Raw genomic sequence first — 13,841 nt, forward strand, 5'->3', positions numbered from 1 at the left:
GAGCTTCATGCTTACACTTGGCTTGTTTGCTCATAAATGGTGCTTGCAGCTTACCACTTGAGCCCTGTCTCCAGGACAGCATTGTGATTGCTGTTTGGAGAGAGAATTTGAAAACCTTTTTCTTTCTGGGTAGAACCACGAACGTCCAGATCTTAGTCTTCTGAGCAGCCAGGATTACTGGTGTGAACCACCAGTGTCCAGTTTCTTTTTGTCTCTATTTTGCCTTGAACAGTGTACTCACACGCACCATCAATATTCCTCACATGAGTGTCCATCAAATCCTTAAAGTGAGCCGTCACCTCAGCACCTCCCCTTCTTATCTCTAGGATGTGAAGGAAATGTAGCTGGATTTGCCAGTACTCTGAAAAGTAACTTTATGATTTGTTCTGTGTTGTTCTCGGGATTCTCATGAGGGCTCTATAGCACCAAAAGGTGCTGTATATTACTTGTTTTGTGTTGCCAGTCCTGGGGTTTGAACTGTGGTTCTGGGTGCTGTAACTGAGTTTCTTTTCTTCAAGGTGGGAACTCTACCACTTGAGCCACAGTGCCACTTCTGGCTTTTGAGTAGTTTATTAGACATAAGAGAATCTTGTGGATTGTCCGGCCTGGGCTGGCTTTGAATTGAGATCCTCAGATCTCAGCCTCCTGAGTAGCTAGGATTATAGACGTGAGCCACCAGCATCTGTCCTTTATGTTACTTTTGATGGATGAGAAATGTATGAAGCTCTGTGAAGTATTTACTTATGTCCATTTTACACAAATCTGCATTTGTCTGTACAGAAAGTGATTAGCACAGGATCCACTCCTTTCTGCTACGTGGCACTTGTGTTTCCAACCATACCTTAGATCAGCAAGGCTTGGGTTGTAGATGAGATCTTTCCCCTACAAAAGTTTGCAAAACTCAGCCCTTCCTTGGCCTTCCTGGAAATACTTCATAACATAGAGGAGGTGTTACTTCTCCGTTTCTTCCTTTGTCTTTTCTTGCACTGCAGCCTGGAGTCTGGCACATTGAAAGATTGATTTCATGAAAAATACCATGTTATATGTAAGTTTTATAACTTTTTCTGATAATTATCAACCTAAAACTGATATGCTATAGACCTCAAAGTACCACAAACAGATAAAACAGAGTCAGCTGAGGCAGTGTCTATTGAATCGGGTTTGGCTATACACCAGTGCAGAAGAGACTGAGCTGCCTGCCTGGCCAAGGAGAACTCTATCTATATCATGGCAAATATGGGGGACAAGAAATTATGCAACACCAGTGACCCTCAATGTCCCCTGATGGCCATCACCAATACAACACTAAGGTGGTGTTTGATTCTGAGGATAAGCTGGTGGCCCGCTACCACAAGGTGAGAATTACTTGGCCATTACTAAACTTGATTTACATTTTGTGTTTGCTTATGGAATGTATATATGTTTATGTGTTCAGTATTGGGGGGTTAACTTATAATTGCATAACATAATTGACATTTAATCTAGTTGAATAGGATTTAATTTGTTTAGTCTCAAATAAGGATTTTGAGCTTGAATTAATTCATAAAATAGAATACGGTAGACTATTAAATTGTGATATTCTTTGAGAAAGAAAAGAAAATTTTCTATTTCAGCCACAATTTAATTTCAGAGTTGGCAATTTTTTACCCTAAATTTCCATGTATTCTTACAGGACTTTTTTTTAATTAAAGAATTTATTAACGTTGATTTTTACATCATATTTTAAATGACAAGTTTAACAAACAAGTGTTCAAGGAGGGAATCTATTTACAATCACTGGGACTTAGTATTTAGAACTTAATCAAAATTAGGCTAAGGGTTTGTATGTCATAGAAACATATTAGTTCATGAAGTAAAACATTATGTCTATAGAGTCATAGGTTTTTATGTCTATATAGTTATGTTTATATTTCCATTACCATGTCCATAGTTTTGGGTATGCAGTTATTGAGTCCTCGCTCTTGTACTCTTTGGATTTAATAGCCACATATTAAGGATACCATGCGCCTTTTGTTCCTTAGGTCTTGACTTGTCTCACTCAACATGATTCGCTCTAGATTCATCCATTTCCCTGTGAATGCCATTATTTTATCTTGTCTGTTGGCTATGTAGAATTCCATTGTGTATATATACCACATTTTCTGTATCCATTCATCTGCAGTAGGGCATCTAGATTGTTTCCATCGCCTGGCTATTGTGAATAGTGCAGAGATGAACATGGCTGAGCAGGTGTCCTTATCATATCTTGGGTCATGATGTTCAGGATAGATGCCCAGAAGTGGTATGGTGGGATGGTAGGGAAGGTCAATTTTCAGTTCTTTAAGAAACCTCCACACTGCTTTCCAGAGTACATTCCCAGTGTAGTAGGGTTCCTTTTTCTCCTCTGACAGGACTTTTTGAGTGTGTGTGGTGGGGGGAGGTAATGGGGCTTGAACTCTGGGCCTGGGTGCTGTCTCTGAGCTCTTCAGCTCAGAGCTACCACCCTACCACTGGGCCTGGGTGTTGTTCCTGAGCTCTTCAGCTCAAGGCTACTGCCCTATCTCTGAGCCACAGCTCCACTACCTGTTGTTGTTTTTTTTTCTAGTGATTAATGGGAGATAAGAGTCCCCAAGTTCTATAGTCCATTTCCAACACAGTGTCTAGTGAGTATCACTGCTGGATTCACTCACTGCTCCCAATAAATTGAATCTCACCACTGAATTGGTTCCACCGTTTTTGTGCTCACCCTTCTCCTCCTCAATCAGATAAACTCATATACCAGACCAAGAGTACAGAAATCAAAAGCGGTGAAAAAAGGAAAAACTGAAGGGAAAAAAATGATTGCAAACAGTATAATAAACAACCTCTTGTTTCATTTCTTGGAGTTTATTTCCATAAGCATCATTTTAGATGATCATACGCATGTAGCTATTGAACCTTTGTAATAGGAGGACATATCGTGTGGGTTTTGATCATATCTACTGGCAACTTGTTCTTTTACTAATTTTCTTCTCTGTTGTGTGTGTGTGTGTGTGTGTGTGTGTGTGTGTGTGTGTGTGTGTGTGTGTGAATGGTACAATCTTTTTGCGCCAGAAATTAATTGGATTTCTCCAAGGATTCAGAACTTGTGATTTTTGACACTCTGTTTGGGAAGTTTGGCATCTTCACTTGCTTTGACATTTTTTCTTATGACTCATCTGTAGTGGTGGTGAATGACCATCAAGTTGATAGCATTCTTTACCCCACTGCTTGGTACAACATGCTGCCCTCCTCTCAGGCGTCCCCTTCCATTCAGCATGGGCCAGAACCATGAGAGTTAACTTGCTTGCTGCAAATACACACCACACCAGGATGCACATGACAGGTAACTCAGGCCAACTGGCTTTCAAGGCCAGATTTTCTTTAAGGATTCAGTTAGTAACTCCAGTATCATTAAAGGTAATAACAGCCTGAGAGTAAAGGAAGCGAGTATTGTGTTAATTTTATATGGGGGAAACATTGAAGTTAGAGAGAAATCAAATCATGTAAAAATAAAAATGAATAAAGGTTCAGGCTATACAGTGAGTCCATAGCCAATTTGGGCTATGACTGAAACTTTCTCTCAGAAAAAGCAGGTGAAACAAAACAACAAATTGAAGTCAGAATTTAAGGAATGTTTCAGCTATCATCTATTAGTTGTACTGTGATAAGTCTTGTTGTTGAGATAAAATTATTTTTTATTTGTCATTGAATCAAATGAGGAATCCCATTAAATTAATAAATGAATCATTTAATACAAAATATTCTTCAAATTAATAAAATTTTCTAATTTTCTGTTAAATTAGAATGGAAGTAAATTAGATTAAGTTAAATTAGAATGGCTTAAAATAGAAGCTCAAGTCACAAAAAAATTATGTGAACACATATCAGCAGTATCAGCAGTATTTAAAGAGAACACAGAGTCAACTTGGCACTTAGATGTAGCTCAAGTAGTAGTGTACCTAGGTAGTAAGCAGAAGATCTTGAGTTCAAAACCATAAAATTGAAAAGAAAATGGAACTTAAGCCAAAATAACAATGATTTCCTTATTATTTTGAAAATTAATGTGTTTTTTTTTGTTGTTTTGGCCAGTCCTGGAGCTTGAACTCAGTGTCTGAGCACTGACCTTGGGCTTTCCTCAAGGCTAGAGCTCTGCCACTTTAGCCACAACACCACTTCCAGCTTTTTCTATGTATGTGGTACCGAGGAATCAAACCTGGGTCTTCATGCATACTAGGCAAGCACTCTACCAGTAGGCCAAACTTCTAGCCCCTTAATGTGTTTTTCTAATGCCACTTCAATGGCTTCAATTCAGAGCCTCACTCTGTCCCTGAGCTTTTATGCTCAAGGCTAGAGCTGTAAAGTTTGAAACATAGCTCTATTTCTGTGTGTGTGTGTGTGTGTGTGTGTGTGTGTGTGTGTGTGTGTGTGATTAATTGGAGATAAATATCTCATGGACTTTTTTGCCTGGGCTGGCTTTGAACAATGATCCTTTGTTCTGTGCCTCCTGACTAGCTAGGTGTGAGACACTGACACCTGGCATGTCTTATGTAATCTCATGTGGAAATAGTACATTGAAACTAATATTTGCATTAATTTATGTTGGCCACAGGGAGTGGAATTTACAGCCAGGAAGACATCACGGTGTATCACTATGACATGGAAACAGCTGCTGCTGTCAGAATTAAAGACTCAGCCATGCAGTGAGTCCAGCTATCCTGCGGCAGTATGTGGAGCGTGTATGTCAGAAGAATCCAATCATACTCGTCTGAGCACGTGGACTTCCTAGGGAAGATTTATTTTGATGAATTGACCTTCACAGAGCTTAAAGATGGCATAGGAAATTACACAGTGTACCAGAAGGACCTGTGATGTCACTTAACTTGTATGATGACTGAAAAGTGGGCAGAGGAGGTCTATGTACTTGGTGTTTTGATGGGCTTCATGTCATAGAAGGCCAGTATTACTTATAGGTACAAGTGCTTGTGGATGTTTAGAATGGCATCATTATTAGCTTCATTTTCATTTCTAGGTCAACATTGTCTTTTTTTTTCCCCCAGTCCTGGGCTTGAGCTCAGGGCCTGAACACTACCCTTGGGTTTTCTCAAGGCTAGAGCTCTACCACTTGAGCCTCAGCACCACTTCCAGCTTTTTTGTATGTATGTGCTACCGAGGAATTGAACCTGGGTCTGTGTGCATGCTAGGCAAGCATTCTACCACTAGGCCAAACTCCCGGCTTATTTTTGTTTTTAATTGTGCCCTTCTTTAAATAATTGTGCTGAATTCAGTCAATTGGTAGAAGGTTGCATTTTTTTCTCCAAGTTCCCTTTTAACCCTAAAACACTTCCTTCGTTCAGTCTTAGAAAGGATAGATTTATTTTTTTCTTGGCTGTAAGGTAAATAGATAAAGCAGTTCTCTGCAGTCCAAGTTCAAGTTTAAATAACTGCAAATTCTGAACATTTTCTTGTTCCATCAGATTCTTCTGGTGCTATAGGAGATGGGGGTGAGGTTGCTAATATTTTAACATTTGATCCAGTGTAGTCATGAGGATATGTGAATGACTTAAAAAGAAACATTTGATTGAAACAATCCATATAAGAATTCATGATAAAATTACAGCCTATAATTTTTTATTGTGATTAATAGAAGGGTTACATTATATTCACCAGATAGAAGGTGCATAACTTCACAAACATTGATACCCTTTCTCATGACATGGTCCCCATTTCCCTTCCATTCTAACCCCCCCCCCCCCCCCGCTTATCGCGATTTCCCTCCTTCCCTATCCAATTTCAGATAACCAATTAAGCACATATAAAATATATCAGATAACAAGGTGAGATATTGTAACAATGAGATAACCAAGGGATGACAGCCTATAATTTTTGACTTAAGTTTTTTAAAAAGTGATAATTGGGCCGGGAGTTTGGCCTAGTGGTAAAGTGCTTGCCTAGCATTCATGAAGACCCAGGTTCGATTCCTTGGTACCACATACATAGATAAAAGCCAGAAATGGTGCTGTGGCTCAAATGGTAGAGCTTTGAGAAAGCCCAAGGGCAGTACTCAGGCCCTGAGTTCAAGGCCCAGGACTGGCAAAAAAAAAGTGATAATCCTATCCCACTAAATTGGAAATAAGAGTCCCTAATAAGGTGTGACTTGAAGTTTTTAAAAAGCAATACTTGAGAAGCAAGGTTAATATTTCTTTAATTTTCAAAATTGTGTTATTTAGATAAGAAATATTTCCAAGTATTCTTATTAGTTCACTGTTCTTTTTCTCCCTAGATATGCACATTCCTGAAGTGTCAAACCACAGATCTGAGAACTTGTGGGGAGCCTGTGGGGTCAGATTTTACCAAGTTTGGAGAATTCACCCTCAGTGGCACATTTGGAACGAGTTATGTTTTCCCACAGATTGTCCTAAGTGGAAGTCGCTTGCCTCTGAGAGACATTATGAGGTAGGAGGTTTTCAAGATGATAAATTTCTTGGAGTGGATGGGATAAACTAGCAAAATAAATATTCTTGAAAATAATAGGACAGTTTCCAAATACTATTTGTAGCATCCCAGGAGAGACATCTGGATGTGGGAACTGCAAGACAGAAAAAAAATCTTCTTATTTTAGATTGTCATTAAGCTGTGATGGAAATTTTGGGGATTTATTTTAAGAAAGAGTGATGTTGGGGTCCCGGACAACAATGAAGTCAGAGAATTCAATATTGATGGAGATAATGTCAATGAATGTCCCGAACCTTTGCACACTGTTGAAGGTTCAAGTGAGAAATATAATTATAATTATGGCTATACTTTGTATATCTAGAATTTCCTCTACTATCAGACTTCTAACATAGACCTCAGTCTATGTGCTTCTCTCATTGCTTCCATATTGCTTTAGAAGTGATGCTCTAGACAAGACTTCCAGGCTGGAAACCAAGCTTTGCTTTGGACTTTACCTTTTGCTTTCTTTCCTTAGGTTTCAAGAGATGGACGCCTAAGGAGCCCAAGTGGAGCACCTTTGCCTATATTAGTTATGGCCTTGTATGGAACGGTATTTGAGAAAGACCCTCCATGCTTAGGGCAGGGACATGGGAGACCAAAATGAATGGGGCATGCAGAAAGAAAGGGAAAATTATACCAAAAGTAACCAGAGACAGGTATAGCACTATATTCAGACATTTTTCCAATCATCCTGGTCAACCATTATCCTAAAATAACAGTTGACCACAATTGAAGCTGCATCTTGGTACAGCAGCCAACAGCTCCCTCCTCACGACTCTAAAGATTATTCAGAGGCCTCATCTGCATCTCATTACAGATGTACCTTCATTTATTCATCCAGCTCTCTTCAACTCCTTATCTTGGTTCTGAAGTCATCTCATTAGATTACTAATTCCTGTCCCATGTGTCTTGGAAATGTCCCAGGTCTCAGAAGTTTTTCATAGCTATTTTCATGTTCTGAGCGTAATACTTAAAAATCCTACAGACCAAAGAATCTAACACCTGCACTAAAAGGCACTTGCTGCTTTGCTAGGCTGCCTATTCTCATCCTATCAGAGAGTGTATTTTGGCTTTTGCATCAGCATTTGACTTGTTTGTCAAGCTCTCAGATTTGTCTCTGGTGGGGATATATTTTCTCTTTGACTTCAATAAATTTTGCTCTGATCAAAACTCTTGTGTGACTGGGAGAAGCTCTTCACTGACTATACAATAGACAAGGGCCTCATGTCAAAACTATACCTAGAGCTAAAACAATTAACCTCCCCACTAACAAATCCTCAAAGAAACAACCACCCCATTAATAAGGGGGGGTAAAAAGAGAATTTTCTGGAGAGGAAATAAAAATAGCCAATAGACACACAAAGAAATGTTCATCATCTCTGTCCATGAAAGAAATCAAATCATGCAAAACTGTAACCCCTCTGCATATCACCTCTTTAATGACAATTATAGAAAAGAAGATAATGGTATTATCTTAATTGGCTACAAAGTTGTTCATAATTACTTGGAAGGCCCCATTATTTAATTCCTGTGTGACTGGGACCAAATACTTTCTGCCTATTCAAAGGATGTATATTTATGAGAATTCACCAGAGCAACAGAACTAATGAAATACAGGTATATAAGAGATAGGTAAGTAGGTAGGTAGATATTTACTATAATATACTGGTTGACATCATTAGAGATTCAGAAGTCCTATGATTGCCATTTCTAAGCCAGAGATGAGGAAAACATTGGTGTCATTTGAAAGCCTGATGGGGAATGAACTCATAAGGCCTCCAGATCTAAGGGTCTAAATACCAGAAGTCAGATGCTCTATGTCCTAGTTCAAACATGTATAAAATTAAGTTAACCTCCATCTGCTTTTCTGTTCTATTCAGGACTTGAAGGGACTAGATGATATCCACCCGCAGTGGGTGGGGGATTATCTTCATTACTCAGCCCAATTTTGATACTGCTCTTTCTTTCAGAAATGACCTCACAGACACAGGCATAAATAATATTTAACCAGCTATCTGGTTAAATGTCCAGTCAAATGATCACATAAAATTAACCATCGTGATGGAAGTCATATTGCATGTATTCAACCAGCTACTGTAAAAGATCTTTCTGAGCCCTCACACTTAAATTTGTTTATATATAATACGCATACACACACATATGTATACTGAAACACATACACGGACGGTAAGTACAACAGGAAACTTTTATCTCTAATAAACTACTCAGAAAAAAGCCAGAAGCGGTGCTGTGGCTCAAGTGGTAAAGAGCTAGAGTTGAGCACAAAGAGGCTGGACGCCAGTGCCCAGGTTCTGAGTTCATGCCCAAGACTGGCAAAACAAAAAACAACCAAAAAGATGGCTATGAACTCAGTGATCTTCAGCTGTCTTCTGAGTCCCAGACAGTCTCCTGCTCTCTGATCAGTCTCTTCCTAGAGTTAATCAATAACCAATCTAGATAAGGGGAAGGGCCACAGGTTGTTAGGGGAAAGGTAACAGGATGGCCTTGTATCAGCAAGTTTATATCCTAGCACAGGCAGGAACAAATTCCTGAGCATGAGAACTTGATCATAATTGGATAAACTTTAGGATAGACTATATCAAGAAGGAAAAAATGATGTGTCCTGAAGGAGATAAGTTATTTCTTTTCTATGTATCTAATTTCAAATAGACCAAGGAGATCATGGTAAAAGATAATGGCATCTAGGAGTTTTGTCTATTGATAGAGTGTTTGCCCAGCATACATGAAGACCAGGGTTCGAATCCTTGGTACCATATACACAGAAAGCTGGAAGTGGCACTGTTGCTCAAATAGAAGAGCACTAGTCTTGGGCAAAAGTAGCCAAGTACAGTACCCAGGCTCTGAGTTCAAGTCAGACTGGCAAAAAAAAGGTGATGGCAAAGGAGGATATTCTTAGGAGAGGAACACAAATGGGCGAAGCTGATGTGCATCTCATCATAGGTGTGAAAGAATATTTATGGAAATAAACTCGAGGAAATGGCCATAAGAGTTTGTTTCCTTTGTTTTGTTTTCTTTTTGTCTGTTTTATTCACTCATCTGTGTTTGGAAGATTGAGGGAGGGACAAAGGATGAACAAATGCAGCAGTGATACTCACTAGACATGATGTTGAAAATGAACCATACAACTTGTGTGTGAGGAGGAGAGGGGAAAACTGGAAGAGAGAGAGGGGAAGAAGTGACATGGCTCAAAAAGATATGTACTCATTACCTGACTTATGTAACTGTAACTCCTCTGTATATCACCTTTACAATTGTAATTAAACTTTTTAACCTATCTACTAAAGTCACAGAATGTCCCAGATGGGATTTTTTTGAGTATTCTACACGCCTAAGGATTAATGATAGGTTTAATTTCAGCCTCTGGTGAGTCAACAAATAGTTCTGCAGCAGTATGTCTTCAGTTTATCTACCCAGCCACAGTATTTCATGCACTGGAGGTAAAATGTAATTCAGTAAATATCCTCAAACTTTGGAACAGTGATTTTTGTCCTGGGGAGGGAAGAGATTGAACAGCACAGGTGTGCTGAGGTGAACATCCGTGTCAGTCTTACCCTAGAGATGATCTGCTTTCAGTTATTGAAGGTGTATTCCTTTCTTTTCTACCACTTTCATACTTCAGTGTGGCTTCAATTCTTCTCTTGAAAGGACCTTGCAAGGACTTTCTGAAAATGTGACATCAGCCCTCTTTTATGGCCTCATATGGCTTCTCCTTGACTTCTTCCTTCTCTGGAGGCTGTTATGCATGCATGGTGGCCCCAGAATCCTCATCAGCCTTCCCTTACAATCTTATCTGGGTAGACTTCTGCTCTGTCATTATTACAGGAGACTTCAAAATCGAACCTCACAGTCATTTCTTAGTACTTAATCTTTGTGACAGAACAATCAAACTGACCTACTGAAGTTGTGTTGCCCCTTATCTTTTGAAGGATTTTTTTTTTTTGTGCCAGTCCTGCCTGGGCCTTGAGTTCAGGGCCTGAGCACTGTCCTTGAGATTTCTCAAGGCTAGAACTCTACCACTTGAGCTGCAGCACCACTTCTGCCTTTTTCTATGTATGTGGTACCGAGGACTCAAACCCAGGCCTTTGTGCATGCTAGGCAAGTACTCTACCACCAGGCCAAACTCCTGGCCCCGCCCCTTACCTTTTAATAGCTATAGTTTCCCTTTTCTTAAATCTCTGACCTTTCCACCTTCCTTTTCACACTCATGGTTTCAACTATATTTCTGACACTTCAGAGAATACTTCCCAGTGTGTGTGTGTGTGTGTTGTTTTGAATCAATGTTCTGCACTGGGTCTTAAGAAAGCTGCCTAAAAATAAAAATGGAATCACAGCAAAGTTCCAAGACACCAAGTAGAAACAATATTGTTTATCAGATCCTCAGGGAAATCAGAATTTGTAAGAGAACATAATGCCCTAAACAGACTGATTTCATTGGTATTGTAAAGAAATTCTCTCTGTTGTTAATCTTAATGCAAAGAAGTAACCTGAAATAAGTAGAAGTTAACTAGTTATTCTGTTGTTTTTCTCATGTTTCCCACCTTACAAGGAGGATAACTTTGGAAGGACCAATCTACTTTTTGTTGTATGATTTCTTTCACCACCTTCTCTGTCCATAGTAGATACGAGGAACATCCTAAGAAAGTCTTTTGGCCTGTCCCTGCCAAGGCAACCACAGGCATAACTTGAAATTCAACAAACCGAGCAGATTTTCTCATTGCAACAAAAAACATAAACACTGACTGCACACTCCTAGTTCCAGCTACCACATCAGGGGCCAGTAAATGTTTGATGGGATATAGCAGGCTAATTTTTAAGTTGATAATTTTGTATGGTCTCAATAATGTTAAAAATAAATATAAAAAATAAATATAATTTAATCCTTGTCCTTGATATAGAGATCAGAAATTATTATTATTGTTTTGCATGTATGCTGGTACTGGGGTTTGAACTGAGAGACTTGTGCTTGTGCTAGGGTTTTTTTCCCCCCTACCTCACAAAAGTGTACCAAATGTGGGATATGACTCTGCCCCTAGGCTAATCCTAGGAAAGAATTTAATGTTCCAAGCCCATTAGACTTCAATAAAACTCATGATTGCCCTCACCAGGGAGATGACCTGCTTTCAGTCTTTTGAAAGTATATTCCTTTCCTAATAAAAGGTTTCAATTCAACATGTCAACTTATGAACCTGGTGCATCATGACAAATGTCACTCCTGCTACTTTTTTCATCTCTTCCAACCCCACTGATCCCCTAAAGTTACCTAATTCCATTTTTGTATAGTACCTTGAATATTACTATTATTTTACTTTTAATATTGTATTATCTATAAGTAGAAGGATAAAGGGGTTTCAGTTCACATGTTAGCTTAGGAGTACAATTCATTTTGATCATTGCCACACCATTCATCATTCTTTCCATCTCTCCTAACTCCACCCATCCCTCCATTTACCTGGTTCATTAGGAAAGGTTTTCGCATATTTACACAGAATATTAAGACGTCATTCATTCAATGTTCTCCTTTCCATTCCTATGCCCCTCCCCTCGACTTCGTGTGCTCCTGACAACAACATGTCCCAGCTTCCTTGCATTCGTTTTGTTAATAAGTTAGTTGTTCAAAGGAGTTACACCATTGGAAACCTCTCCTGTGCATACCATACTTCTAGCCAATTTGTTTGATTCTATTTGCACATGACTAAATATTTTTGTCATATATGTTTATAATATAGATCTAGCTCTCGTATCAATTTTACTATGGTGAAGTCTTGCTGAATCTTTCTCTGACTTCACTCAAAGATAGAAGTTGATTAACAGCACTGACTTCCTGGCAGCAGTTTTTACTGACTGCTTTTATACTTTTTGAGCCCATCTTGTCAGTATAACAACTCCTAATTCCTGGAAGATGGTTTGGGGTAGGTAATATAAGCGAGATCCACCCAAATCTAGGTAACTTTCAGGATTCCTTTTTGCCAGACAAGGGTTTTAATTCTTTCTGTCTCTGCATTCAAGATGTCCCAGCTTTTTACCCTTTGGAAGGAGAAGGCAGATAAATACAATCTGCCTTATGTCTCTTATTCTTGTAAATTGATATCTAAAAGGATGCATTGTAGGAAAAGAGCTTAACTTTTTCTTTTGCTTATTTCCTGGTTTTAATTTCTGAGTTATTTTAAACTCGATTTAAGATAGTTTAAAGTAACATAATTTCCCTGTGTCCTCATCTAGCTATCCTATGTCAATATAGGGGCATACACAGGATAGGGAAGCATTCTGTAATCCCATGATTTAATCTTGGTCTTTTTCTGTGTCATTGCCCTGTAATTAGGGTTCACAAGTGCCTCTACTTATTTTTATTCAGACAGAAGGAGGTCCAAGTAAAGGGGACCAGAACTATGGTTTTATCCTTCCCCTGGTCAAAGTTGAAGTTTCTCTTTTTCCAGGTACCATAAGCACTAACAAAAATACTTTCCCGTGCTGGGAATGTGGCTTAGTGGTAGAATGCTTGCCTAGCATGCATGAAGCCCTAGGTTTGATTCCTCAGTACCACATATACAGAAAAAGCTGGACATGGTGCTGTGGTTCAAGTGGGAGAGTGGTGAGCAAAAGAAGGTCAATGATAGCACCCAGGCCTTGAGTTCAAGCCCCAGGACTGGTAAAAAGAAGAAAAAAAAGAAAAAAAAACTTTCCCTTGAGTGTGGGTTTTCTTAAAGGAATCAGAATGGAATGCTCTGAAACATTTTAAAACCTCATTTGCTCTGAGAATCTAGGAGGCAGGGAACTGGCAGGCCTGGAGGAGAAACTGAATTTCCTCATCACAAGCACAAAGTTTTATCCCTTGAGATTACTGCAGTAGTGGCTCAACTCCAATCCTAGCTCCTCCAGTGGCTGGGATCCAAAGATGGTGCTTCAAAACCACCAGGGTGAGATTCTAGCAAAAATTCACCAGACCCTGATCCAGTGATCCTATCAGATTCTAACCTTGAACTCTGATTTCACCTAACATAGGCTTTCATTCTTTGTATTTCTATTTTTCTACTATATGATGGGTGGTGAGCTTGTCCTGGAATGTCCATTCTCTGATACATTAAGATATGTCATCAATGTTCAGTTGTTCAGCTTTCTTCATGGATTGTGATAAGATGACAGCCACATTTTTGTCAGGTTGGACAGATGACTCAGTGGGAGATTTTTACTTAATACTCTTAACCTAAGAAGGTTAAAGAAGTAACTTTTTAACCTCTGGGCAACTCACTCCAGCTTCAACTTTTGTAAAAGCTGCATTTCTTTGCAAAGCATGAAGTTTCCCAATCCATCCAGGTGGAAAAATACCCCAA

General features: G+C 39.1%; 1 pseudogene; it reads left to right on the top strand.

The window, feature by feature from the left end:
- Positions 1-1,160: 1,160 nt before the first annotated feature.
- Positions 1,161-7,181, top strand: LOC150059649 (vascular non-inflammatory molecule 3-like; annotated as a pseudogene).
- Positions 7,182-13,841: the final 6,660 nt, after the last annotated feature.

This window comes from Megascapheus bottae, chromosome 8 (assembly GCF_031878675.1).
Source record: "Megascapheus bottae isolate mThoBot1 chromosome 8, mThoBot2.hap1, whole genome shotgun sequence".
Lineage (NCBI taxonomy): Eukaryota > Metazoa > Chordata > Mammalia > Rodentia > Geomyidae > Megascapheus > Megascapheus bottae.